We start from the raw sequence: 13731 nt of genomic DNA, 5'->3' as shown, positions 1-13731 counted from the left end.
TGGAATGTTGGCCTTTATTTCAAGGGGGTTGGGGTATAAAAGCAGGGAAGTCCTGCTACAACTGTACAGGGTATTGGTGAGACCACACCTTGAGTACTGCGTACAGTTTTGGTCTCCTTATTTAAGGAAGGATATACTTGCATTAGAGGCAGTTCAGAGACGATTCACTAGGTTAATTCCTGAGATGAGGGGGTTGACTTATGAGAAAAGGTTGAGCAGGTTGGGCCTATACTCATTGGAGTTTAGAAGAAGGAGAGGTGATCTTATTGAAACATATAACATATGAGGGGGCTCAACAAGGTAGATGCAGAGAGGATGTTTCCCCTCATGGGGGAATCTAGAACTCGGGGGCACAGTCTCAGAATATAGGGTCGCCCTTTTAGAACTGAGATGAGGAGGAATTTCTTCTCAGAGGGTCGTAAATCTGTGGAATTCTCTGCCCCAGAGAGCTGTGGAGGCTGGGTCATTAAATACATTTAAGGTGGAGATAGACAAACTTTTGAAAGATAAGGGAGTGAAGGGTTATGGGGAACAGGCTGGGAAGTGGCTTTGAGCCCAAGATCAGCCATGATCTTATTGAATGGCTGAGCAGGCTCGAGGGGCCAAGTGGCCGATTCCTGCTCCTATTTCTTATGTTCTTATGGCCTCTAGTTTTGCTCTTCCCGACAAGTGGAAACACTCTCTCTGTGTCTACTCTATCAAAACCTTTCATAATTTTAAAGACCGCTATTAGGTTACCCCTCAGCCTTCTCTTTTTCAAGAGAAAAGAGACCCAGGTTGTTCATCCTTTCCTGATAGGTATAACCTCACATTTCTGGTATCATCCTTGTAAATATTTTTTGCACCCTCTCCAGTGCCTCCAGATCCTTTTTATACTATGGCAACCAGAATTGTATACAGTACTCCAAGTGTGGTCTAACCAAGGTTCGATACAAGTTTAGCATATCTTCTCTACTTTTCTATTCTATCCCTCTAGAAATAAACCCTAGTGCTTGGTTTGCTTTTTTTAATGACCTTATTAACTTGCGTCGCTACTTTTAGTGATTTCTGCATTTGTACTCCCAGATCCCTTTGCTCCTCTACTCCATTTAGATTCTTATTTTCCAAGTAATATGTGACCTCCTTTTTTCTTACCAAAATGTAATACCTCACATTTGTCTGTGTTGAAATTCATTTGCCAATTATATGCCCATTCTGCAAGTTTATTAATGTCTTCTTGTAATTTGTTGCAGTCCTCCTCAGTATTGATTATACCCCCCAAAATTTGGTGTCATCCGCAAATTTAGAAATTGTGTTTTTGATTCCAAAGTATAAATCGTTAATATAAATTGTGAACAACAGCGGTCCCAGCACTGATACTTGTGGGACCCCATTTTCTACCTTCTGCCACACTGAATAGCTACCTGAGGAAAGGGAACCATTTACAATGTCAGCTAGCATGGGGACCAGGAGGTGAAGTTGGGTGATCAGCAGCTTAGTGGGAATGAGGGTCAAAGGAACATAGGAACAGGAGTAGGCCATTCAGCCCCTCGAGACTGCTCCTCCATTCAATGAGATCATGGCTGATCTGCGACCTAACTCCATATACCCACCTTTGGCCCATATCCCTTAATACCTTTGGTTAACAGAAAGCTATCAATCTCCGATTTAAAATTAACAATTGATCTAGCATCAATTGCTGTTTGCAGAAGAGAGTTCCAAACTTCTACCACCCTTTGTGTGTAGAAGTGTTTCCTAATTTCACTCCTGAAAGATCTGGCTCTAATTTCTAGACTATGCCCCCTAGTCCTAGAATCCCCCAACCAGTGGAAGTAGTTTCCAATTACCCTATCTGTTCCCCTTAATATCTTGAAAACTTCGATCAGATCACCCCTTAACCTTCTAAATTCCAGGGAATACAACCCTAATTTGTGTAATCTCTCCTCGTAACTTAACCCTTGGAGTCCGGGTATCATTCTGGTAAACCTACGCTGCACTCCCTCCAAGGCCAATATATCCTTGCTAAGGTGTGGTGCCCAGAACTGCTCACAGTGCTCCAGGTGTGGTCTAATCAGGGTTTTGTATAGTTGCAGCATAACTTCTACCCCCTTGTATTCTAGTCCTCCAGATATAAAGGCCAGTATTCCATTAGTCTTTTTGATTATTTTCTGTACCTATTCATAACATTTTAATGATCTATGTACCTGGACCCTCAAGTCTCCTTGGACCTCCACTGTTTTTAGCCTTTCACCATTTAGAAAGTATCCTGTTCTATCTTTTTTAGGTCCACATTTGCTTACATTGAAATCCATTTGTCACTGTTTTGCCCATTCACTTAATCTGTCGATATCCCTTTGTAATGTTATGCTTCCATCTACACTACCTACAGTGCTGCCTATCTTTGTGTCATCAGCAAATCTGGATATATGACTTTCTATGCCATCATCTAAGTCGTTAATAAATGCTGTGAATAGTTGAGGCCCCAACACAGATCCCTGCGGGGCACCACTAGTCACATCCTGCCAATTTGAATACATACCCATTATCCCTACTCCCTGTCTCCTGCCGCTCAGCCAATTTCCTAACCAGGTCAATAATTAGCTCTCAATTCCGTGGGCTTCTACCTTAGTTAACAGTCTCTTGAGTGGGACTTTGGAGATCCATAATTAGTATTAAAAAATGAGGAAACTTGAGTTGCTTTTGAGTGAGCTGGTTGCTCCATGAGATAAACATTGATAAAGCCTTGAGTCAAGGCTAGTTTCACTTGTATTCATGGGGCGGATTTGTTCAAAAAGTTTAATTCTTAAATATGCTTATGTAAAACTAAATAAATCACCAGAACTTTCATTTTTTAATTTATTCTGGGAAAATGGGCAACATTGTCAAGGCCACATTTATTGCCCATCCTTAGTTGCCCTCAACAACTGAGTGGCTTCCTAGGGCATTATGGGTCAACCAACTAGTATGAACTAGAGTCAGGCATATGCCAGACTGGGTAGGGATAGCAGTTTTGGTTTCCTGAAGGATATCAATGAACTAGTTGGGTTTCTACGACAATCTGGCACCTTTCATATATCACATCAGACTACAGATACCAGAACAGGCTACATCAACTGGATACACCACACCAGTATAATAAATATAGTCACAGACACAACAACCTTTTTAACAATGTATACACCATTTTGCAGTGAAATCCACTCATTCAGTAGAATTATATTAGTCTGAGCTACTTTGATGCAAAGCCTAATAATTAAAAAGCAACCTGGCAGCCAATTTGCACACCGCAAGGTCCTTATTTTACGAGGAGAGGCAATATAAACTAAAGGGTACAATTCAAAAGAGGGTGCATGAAGAGACCTGGGGGTATATGTGCACAAATCGGTGAAGGTGGCAGGGCAGGTTGAGGAAGTGGTTAAAAAAGCATAAGGGATCCTGGGCTTCATAAATAGAGGCATAGAGTACAAAAGCAAGGAAGTTATAATGAACCTTTATAAAACACTGGTTCGGCCTCAACTGGAGTATTGTGTCCAATTCTGGGCACCGCGCTTTAGGAAGGATGTGAAGGCCTTAGAGGGGGTACAAAAAAGATTTACAAGAATGGTTATATATATTTCTTAAGGCTAAAGGGATCAAGGGGTATGGGGAGATAGCAGGGACAGGGTACTGAATTTGGATGATCAGCCATGATCTCATTAAATGGCGGAACAGGCTCGAGGGGCTGAATGGCCTACTCCTGCTCCTATCTTCTATGTTTCTATGGTTCCAGGGATGAGGGACTTCAGTTACGTGGATAGACTGGAGAAGCTGGGGTTGTTCTCCTTAGAGCAGAGAAGGCTGAGAGGAGATTTGATAGAGGTGTTCAAAATCATGAGGGGTCCAGGCAGAGTAGATAGAGAGAAACTGTTCCCATTGGCGGAAGGGTCAGGAACCAGAGGACGCAGATTTAAGGTGATTGACGGAAGAACCAAAGGCGACATGAGGAAATACTTTTTTACACAGCGAGTGGTTAGAATCTGGAATGCACTGCCTGAAAGGGTGGTGGAGGCAGACTCAATCGTGGCTTTCAAAAGGGAATTGGATAAGTGCCTGAAGGAAAAAAATTGCAGGGCTACGGGGAAAGGGTGGGGGAGTGGGACTAGCTGAAGTGCTCTTGCAGAAAGCCGGCACAGGCTCGACGGGCCGAATGGCCTCCTTCTGTGCTGTAACCATTCTATGATTCTAAGCATTTATGTTGTAGCCTATATAAATTAGTATGGACTCTATGAGTAACAAAAACTGAATTTAGATAAAAGGATGGTGATCGCAACAAATTAAATTGTTAATTGTCAAGGATATGCCAAAGAAAATTACTTAAAAGTAAAAAAATTGCAGTGTTTCAGTAATAATTGCAATAAAAACACACTTGATCGCTGCAAAATTGAAAAAAAGTATTCTATAAATATTTGACTCGTTGCCAGATTCCTTTTCCATTAAGCACAAGTGTTTAACAAAATTTAAATCAAACTGATGTGCAGGCAAATAATATTTAGAGCTCCATCAATGTTTCGATTGGTAAACACACTGCCCAATGTGAACTGAGCCAAACAGACCGCGGGGGAGGGAGCCAGACTCAATCCCCTCCCTGAGCTTAGTTAGCTTCTCTCAACTGGGGCAGTGGTAGGTGTGCTAGTTACCTCACTGCCCTGAGCTGGACAGGGAGGGAAAACATCAGCCAGTGTTTCTGTGACTGATCACTGTCCCAATAACTACAACTAGAAAGTGTACTTGTGTGAATGTCGGATGATAGCAGGTTGGATTTAGCAAAATGCCTTAAATGATTGAATAGCTTACCAACAATGATTTAGTTCAGTCACATTAAGTTCAATCTAGTCATACAATTTTATTGAAAATATCTCAAATATTTTTTTGTAGTTCCTAAACTATAGATTATTTTCAGTTTTGATATGTGTATGACACAATTGTGCTATAATTATGTATTTTTGTAATTTTTTTAAAAAGCTGCATAAAAAAACAATTCTAATGCAGAAACAGCTCAATATAGGTTGTATGAGAATTTTAAAATTCTCATCCTATTGTTCAAATCCCTCCCTAGCTGTGTAACTCCTCTGGCCCTACAACCCTCCTAGATCTCTGCGTTCCTCCAATTCTGGCCTCTTGCGCATCCCTGATTTCCATTGCTCCACCATTGGTGCCAAGCCTTCAGCTGCCTGGACCCTAAACTCTGGAATTCCCTCGCTAAACCTCGCCACCTCTCTCTCCTCCTTTAAGTTCCTCCTTAAAATATTTACTACCTCGTTGACCAAGCTATTGGTCGCCTGCCCTAATATTTCTTTATGTGGCTCGGTGTCTAATTTTGTTTGCTAACACTCCTGTGAAGTTTTACTACTTTAAAAGGCGTTATAAAAATATAAGTTGTTGTTGTATAGTGATTTATCCCCTAATAACTAGACAGATTTTAGGGGAGGAAGAAGGAATAAGGAAGTTAGTTGATTCACCTGTTACTCCGCGGCACTGTGATGTTGACTGTAATGTTCAAACCACAGAAACTGATATATGTGCAAGATTAGTGCATAACCAGTTTGGGTCTGGTTCATACCAGTAACCTGTCTTGAGCTTTTCATCCCTGAAAGGAGGTGACTGAGGAATGACCTCACAGTAATATTTAAAATAGTAAATGGCACAGAAAAGGTAAATCCAGAACAAATTAAACCATGACAGTGTGACAATGAGACACATAGAATGGTTACAGCACGGAAGAAGGCCATTCGGCCCATCGCGCCCGTGCCAGCTCTCTGCAAGAGCACTTCAGCTATTCCCACTTCCCATCCCTTTCCCCGTAGCCCTACAAATTTCTTTCCTTCAGATACTTATCCAACTCCCTTTTGAAAGCCGCGATTGAATCTGCCTCCACCACCCTTTCAGGCAGCGCATTCCAGATCCTAACCACTCGCTGCGTAAAAAAGTTTTTTCTTACGTCGCCTTTGATTCTTTTGTCAATCACCTTAAATCTGTGTCCTCTGGTTGTTGACCCTTCTGCTAATGGGAACAGTTTCTCTCTATCTACTCTGTCCAGACCCCTCATGAATTTGAACACTTCTATCAAATCTCCTCTCAACCTTCTCTGCTCCAAGAAGAACAACCCCAGCTTCTCTAGGCTATCCACATAACTGAAGTCCCTCATTCCTGGAATAATTTTCATAAATCTTTTCTCCATCATCTCTAAGGCCTTCACATCCTTCCTAGGGTGTGGTGCTCAGAATTGGACACAGTACTGCAGTTGGGACTGAACTAGTGTTTTATACACGGTGTACAAACTGGCGAAAAGCAAATTTAGGACTGATGTCAGGAAGTTTTTCACACATAGTGATCAATATGTAGAGTGGACATCTGGGTAGGGCAATGCGGGTTAAAAAAAAGTTGGATAATGTAACGGGATGGCAAAACTATCTTTCTGGATGGTCAATCAAAGATTGGTCAAATGGCCTTTCTCGCCCTTATCTAAGCTGGGATATTCATTGTGTTGAAAAGATGGAATTTGGGTCAGTGCTTTTATTGTAGAATTGACAATATCAATTAAATTTGCAGGTTAGAGAGTATTGTTCATCACTGCTGTTGTTTTGTGGGAAGTTATTTAATGTTGGAATGTGAACTGACACAATTTCTGAGTTTCCGATTTCAGCTATTCCACAGATTGCTTTCCCTCTTAGCCATATATTGTACGCATCCGGGAAGGCGCCAAACACCTCGAGTCTCTTCGCCGGGAGCAAGCGGAAGCCAAGCGCAGGCAGCGCAAGGAGTGCACGTCAACCCAAGCACCCCACCCACCGTCTGCCCCACCTGTGACAGAGACTGTAGGTCTCACATTGGACTCATCAGTCACCTGCGAACTCATTTTTAATGTGGAAGCAAGTCATCCTCGGTTCCGAGGGACTGCCTAAGAAGAAGATATTGTAAGCAGCAAGACCACCCAAAAATTGGACGGATCTCACCTTCAAGAAAAATCGACACTTTGTTTGCTATGTCCTGCTGAAATCGTAAATGCAGTTTCACCCACTGGATAAGCAGCAGGCAGACTTTTATTTTACAATCCAGTTAACTTTGTTTTGACTTTCATCAGCTAACTGAAGTGCTTATTGCAGCAACTTACAGTAACGTGCAGTATTTAAAAAAAATCACACAAAACAAAGAATACAAAAAGACGTCTTAAATTAAGAAGCATCAACCCAATTCAAATGCAAAAAAAAATCCGAAGAGAAAATGCATTTCTTTAATAAAAATATCCGTCGACGAGGATGGGATTCGAACCCACGCGTGCAGAGCACAATGGATTAGCAGTCCATCGCCTTAACCACTCGGCCACCTCGTCCCACTGCTAATCAACAGAGGCCTAGTGTTTTTGCAGCAACTAACCGACCGTTCCTTGCGCTGTCTGTCTATTTGACTCTTACTCTTTGTCAGCAGAACCTCCGCCATGAACCCCGGGGCCTTTCTCTCCTCTCCCTCGCCCCCCCATTATTTTTCATTTGTTTATTTAGTCGCGCCACGGCTACTGGCACCAGTCCTGTCACCTCATCTAATGGCAGCAACATCTGCAGAAACTATCAGATCGCTTTAATCCTGAATGAAAAGTTATTTGAAAAAACAAATTGAATGACGGCAACGTACTTTAGTTTGAATAAATTTCCTCACGTGAAAGTTTTGAGGTTAACTGTATTTTTCCGCTCGCTCGCGCTGTCAAGCCTCAGCGGCCGGCAGGCAGGGGAGGCGGGCTCTACTGCTACCCCCACGCCCACATTGGTTAGTTTACTTCCAGCTTCCTCCGTCCGATTGGCTCATTACGCCGTCACTCACTTCGGAGCCGCGTCATCAGGTTAGGTTTGAGGATTTTACTGAGAAATCAAGATAAGTTGAGTTGCTTGTTTTTTTTTAATTCAACCTGGGATTGGTCAAAAGTGGGCAGTCGAAAGGCGCGCGCTTGTCATTGGTTCACAGCGCCGTCAATCAACAAAAAGAGGCGGACTGTTAAGGAATCAAGCTACTTTGAGTGAGCCGAGCGGAGGGTGGGACCTTGCAGAGGGCGGGTCCATAGCGCTGTCCATCACATCATAGGCCAATCGTAAAGAGGCAACGGCCAGGCTCGCCTCGAGGATTGGTCCAAAGTGTTGTGAATCAAAGGAAAGCCCCGCCCTCGCCCTCCCCGCAGCGATTGGCGCCGGCGAGTTTGGTTGAGGGCGATTTGCGAAACGTCAACACGGAGGCAGTCGTCGTCGACGGCGGCGTCGTGGTCGTTGTCCGGCGCCGCCTCCTTCTGTTCGTTAGTGGCGGCGGTTGGCGTGTACCGGGGTAAGTGCGCCTCTATCAGGACGCAAGGCTGTGTTTAATTGCTGGTGTGCTGACTGGAAAAAAACACACAGACTGAGGAAGAAAGAGGGACTTAAGAGAGTGAGAGTGTGTATGAGCCCGAAATCTCATCGACCATTCCCTCCTCAGGTATGTGTCTCTCAGAAACACGCTGAGTTCAGTGGCTGGCCAATAACTTTTCTACATGACCGAAAGGAAAGGGACGATAAAAGTTCTTTGGTTTAGTGAGATTTTAAAAAAAGTACAATTATCTGTTATACACATTTCAATCCAGGCCTTAAGTAAAGGAGCGGAAATTGAGCTTTTAATAACCTGCCCCATAACAAACTCTATCGTCCTCACTGACATGCCTATTCATCTTGCGGTAGTACATCTGTTTACTTCAGAATTCGTGGAAACCAAATGTGATGTTTGTCAAATTTCAGTACTTTAGCATTTATATCTAAATGCATTTTGTGTAATGCTTTTTAATAATAAATAAAATATATATACGTGAAGCAAACGGGTTGCCATGAAAAGCATGGATCTGTTGCTATGGGACCAAAAGTGATCCAACCCGAAGTTCTGTTTTAACAGTTGGCTGAACTAAGCACTCATTCTGCAAATATGCTGGGAGAAATCAGCTGTGTAGGACATGAGGAACATTTAAAGTAAAATCGTACGGTGGTCACTAGGAAATTTAAATATATATTTTAATTCATGCAGTGCATTGTATAGATCTTTTATAGTATTTCACTAGATCCAAGACATGGTAGCTTATTTTACGAATGTTTGTTGAAGCTACAGATGTCTGTCTGGATGGATATATTTTTGTGATGTGAAGTCATGTAAATCTACAATGACAACAGAAAATGCTGGAAAAACTCAGCAAGTCAGGCAACATCCGTGGAGAGAAATCTACAATTTGATTGCTTCTGCTAAGAAGAGATTCACCTCTTTTGCAGTGATTTTGTTTGTGTATCATAGTAATATAGTCTTGTTTGGGACAGGAGAAAACCATTGGTCCATCTAGCCTATTTTTCCAAACCTCGCTTGGAGAGATTGATGCTGGAAAATGGAACACTATCTAATTTTGATAACTGTATGTCTGCATTAAGTGTTCCCAGGTCAGTATGGTTAGGTGCAGAGTAAAGTTCCCTTGACTGAGTCTCAACCTCAGCATCTCCTACTGCATCAACATCACATTTCCATTTCCCACACCAGCCATCCTGTCGTGCTTCCGAGTCAGTTTTGTATAATGGCCAGGGGTTCAGACTGCTCAAAACGATATTGTGTAGGATTCCCCTTATAGCCAGCACATAGAGGACAAAGTTATTGCATCGTTTTGAACTGGATTCAAAACAGTGTCTGAGGCAAGAGAACAGCCTTTAACCCACTGCACTGCTGTGTGTTCTTCCAAGTAGAGATTTTAATAAAGATGCATTCTTTGATATTTTTGTTAGTTTTATTTGTAATGGGTATTTTAAATGTCTTGTGATCAGCCTACCATTAACCTAGCTTCAAAAATGCTTATGGCAATTTTGACATAACCTTCAACTTATCATTGCAGTTAGTTTGTTTAGGAAGTTAACTTTCCATTTGTCCTGTGGCAGGAAGGAGCCAGGAAACACTTTCAAGTACCCAGAAAAAATGGAAGTCTAGAAAAAATTCTATTATTAGAATCTCTGTCTGTAGAAGCCTCCCTAGGTTGATGGTTAAATTATATGATTTGAATGGAAAACGTGTGTTTAGGTTTTTAAGATTTGGTTTCTGACAATTGATCAGATCTCTCATTTTAAACTATTTTAAGAAAGAAGTAGTTTGAAAGCAAGTTATAGAAACCGCCTTGTGTATCCGATGCAACAAACAACATTGTAATTTAGATTGGAGGGGTGGGCAAAGGCGGGAGATGGTTTCAATTCTCTGTTTTATTAATAGCGCCAGTTTAAAGAGGCCTGAGCCCTAATTTCTTTTAGTAATTCAGTGGGTTGGAAATATTATCTTACTGTTTATTTACTTTAGATAAACAAGCTGAGAGTGTGGGAAGTTCCACCCCAAGTGCTTTATTATTGTTTGGCTAGGCTGCCTGGAGCCAGGCAGTGTAGTATGATGCATATGACTGCAGTAGGAACTCAGTGCTTCCCTCCTTTAAACATTGCCAAAGAATTCCTTGCTCTTGTTAAGCTAATTCATCTAGCATTTATCTTTTTAAAAACTGAATGGTTACCTTATTTTTCAGGAGGTTTTCTTTATACTTCCTAAGCTGTAACAGTCTTTTTTTGCTTGAGTCCAATAACTTTATATCGTCTCGACGATGAAGAAAACCCTTCATGTTCCAATAACATTTTAGAAAACCTTCTAACCTTTGAGCTTCAATTAAACCGATGCAGCAGGTGAAATTAAATCATGTTTGACTGCAGGGAAACACATCCATGATCAATGAATTTCAGTGTAGTAATTGCCATTCATGATCGACTTAAAATAATTTTTTGTCCAAGCTTTCAGTTATCCCTCCTAACTTCTCTCTTCCTGGCTCAGCGTCTGCTTTCCTTGAGCCTACCTGTGAAGTTCCTTGGTACATTACATTGGTCTTTCTGTGCTGTAAATTCATTCAGCCCAACTGGTCCATGCCGATGTTTATGTACCACACAAGCCTCCTGCCACCCTCCTTCATCTCACTCTATCAGTCTATCCTTCTATTCCTTTCTCCCTTGTGTACTTATCTAGCTTCGCCTCAAAGGCATCTATGCTACTCGCCTCAACTACTCTATGTGGTAACAAGTTTCACATACTCTCTGGGTGCAGAGGTTTCATTGTAGAAGGTTATGCTGATCAGGTTAGATGAAGAGGGGTGGGAGGAGGCTTGTGTGGAACATAAACGGTGGCACAGACCAGTTGTGCTGAATGGCCTGTTTCTTTGTGGTACATTCTATGTAATTCTTTACATTAAAGGCACCATATAAATGCAAATTGTTGTTGAGGTGTATTTCCCAGTTATCCTAAATTACGCATCCCACTTTTCTTACACCGCTTTGATTTTCCTGGCCAATGGTTGAAACTGGGAATTCAATGGTGGGGAAAGAGTGAAATTTACATATCGATGCTTTGACATGCGAGTTTGGTCTCCACAGCATTACGGCACTGAGTACAGAATGAGCAGTTAAACGGAATGCACTGTAAATTGTTTTCATCTGAAGTTCATAGAAGCCCTAAACAGAGTATAGTATGTTGTGGCAAACTGAGTTTTTGATTGGCTATTTGTTTTCCACCGCATGCGATTCCCAAGCTTACCACAAAGCAAAAGGGACATTTAGCAACCTAATAATAGCTGTGAACTGTAAGCTGTCTATTTTAGATTCATCCCTGGTAGCTGTGGTTTTAAATTTAAAAAAATCTCATTCATGTATGCACTTCTGTCTTTAAGCTGCCCATTCAAACTCCCAAGCACAGTACAACTATGCTGTAATAGAGTAACTCATTGTTGAGATCCTTTGCTGTGGGGGGTTTTATTCCCAAAGAAGCAAAGAAAGAATTCTGTGGTGGCGAGGTTGCAGTTATGATCTATCTATGTAAATAAAAACGCTTCTGATACCGTGGATATAGTTACGATGAGAGATGTAGGAAAATGAGGTCTATGTCAGGCCCAGTCGCCGTTTACGTGGGCCAATAATGCTGTCCTTCTGTCATTGTGGCAACGTCATTGCTCCCTGTGTGCGAGCAAGCTCAGTCACCATCTGTTTACACTGGGTCTGCAATACTGACTGGCTATCATAATGGTAATGTCATTGCTCCCTGCGTTCCTGAATGGCCTAAAACCACAGATACTGAGAAGGGCCATCCGCTGAAGGTTGGCCTGTCTCTCCCACAATCCCAACAAATGGTGACTAACTTCGTTTCTGCTTTTAAGACTTCAACTTGTTTCTACTTTTAATAGGAATGGCTAGAACGCGCAGGACAAAATGTGAAACTCTGTGGCTGTAAGGATGCTCCATCAAATGTTGCAGTCTCCACTCACTTTCTAGTGGGTGCAATTCCACAAAGTAAAGCTTCCCATAAATTGGCACTAAATTGTTGGTGCGCTCGACAGCCTGGGCCACCTTATGCACCCTAGGCCTCTCCTCCTCCCCTGCCCTGTATGTTCCAGCCCTCCATACACTTGCTTTAACTTTGTATCATTTATAGTGTCCCCACCAAGCTCGTTTCCCCCACGAGACCCACCTTCTGTGCCCTAAACTCTCTCCTCCCTCATCATGCAACTTGGTCCAATACTCTCATTCGTTACTAAATGGGTCATTTTCAGATTGGCAAACTGTAACTAGTGGGGTGTTGCAAGAATCAGTGCTGGGGCCTCAGCTATTTACAATCTATATGAATGACTTTGATGAAGGACCGTATGTAATGTATCCAAGTTTGCTGACGATACAAATTTGGGTGGGTAAGTAAGCTGTGAGGAGGACAAAGAGCCTGCAAAGGGATTTAGACCGGTTAAGTGAGTGGGCAATAAGGTGGCAGATGGAATATAACATGGGGAAAATTAGACATCTTAATGTGTAATAAAACAAAGAAATATGGGTGAGATTTGGGCTCAGCAGACTTCAGCTGTGCCTCCTCACCCACCTTCAACATGATCTCGGCTCCTGGCAGTATGCAGTACAGTAGCAGATACATGGGGCTCCCTTGGCTGTTTAGCTGTTATCAATGTACCTGCGCCATGCAAACCTGAAAGTCTCTGGTTTGATTCCCAGTCTGTGCTGAGTTAGCTGACTGCAGCTAAAGGTGTTAGAGTTGATCTCTGAACTCCTGAGCTATGGAGGGGAAGGTGGACCAGAGTTCTTTCTCTTAATTTGATTGGCACCCCATCCACTACCTTAAACATTCACTCCCTCCACCACCAGTGTACCGTGGCTGCAGTGTGTACCATCTACACGATGCACTGCAGCAACTCGCCAAGGCTTCTTCGGCAGCACCTCCCAAACCTGTGACCTCTACCACCTAGAAGGACGAGGGCAGCAGGCGCATGGGAACACCACCACCTCCAACTTCCCCTCCAAGTCACACACCATCCTAACTTGGAAGTATATCGCCAATCCTTCATCGTTGCTGGTCAAAATTCTGGAACTCCCTACCTAACAGCACTGTGGGAGTACCATCACCACACGGACTGCAGCAGTTTAAGGTGGCGGCTCACCACCACCTTCTTAAGGGTAATTAGGGATGGGCAATAAATGCTGGCCTTGCCAGTGACGCCCACATCCCATAAACAAATAAAAAAAATTAAAAAAAATTGGTCACGTTTTACTTGGAAAATAATAAATGAGGTACAGGGGCAAATGGATCTGGGAGTACAAATGCACAAATCACTAAAGGTTGCGACACAGATTAATAAGGCCATAACAATAGCAAACCCAG

The 13731-nt window shown here is 42.5% G+C and overlaps 1 protein-coding gene and 1 non-coding gene across 5 annotated transcripts in view; both read right to left on the bottom strand.

Annotated features, from left to right (window-relative positions):
- The window catches only part of LOC147113128 (putative tubulin polyglutamylase ttll-15), a 223277-nt gene extending 215381 nt beyond the window's left edge, over positions 1-7896 (bottom strand). The window contains exon 1 of one of the 4 annotated variants that reach the window (XM_085998021.1): positions 7648-7896. The gene's annotated coding sequence lies outside the window, so the exon portion shown is untranslated. The remainder of the gene's footprint in view (positions 1-7647) is intronic. The other 3 variants (XM_085998022.1, XM_085998024.1, XM_085998023.1) reach the window with 3 other exon arrangements.
- Positions 7267-7348, bottom strand: trnas-gcu (transfer RNA serine (anticodon GCU)). The gene has a single exon. It is a non-coding gene; the product is annotated as a tRNA-Ser (tRNA).
- Positions 7897-13731: the final 5835 nt, after the last annotated feature.

This window comes from Somniosus microcephalus, chromosome 9 (assembly GCF_052327205.1).
Source record: "Somniosus microcephalus isolate GS21.2 chromosome 9, FLI_Smic_1.0, whole genome shotgun sequence".
NCBI lineage: Eukaryota > Metazoa > Chordata > Chondrichthyes > Squaliformes > Somniosidae > Somniosus > Somniosus microcephalus.
Note: the sequence above shows the minus strand (reverse complement) of the source record. Positions and strands in the feature narration are given on the sequence as shown.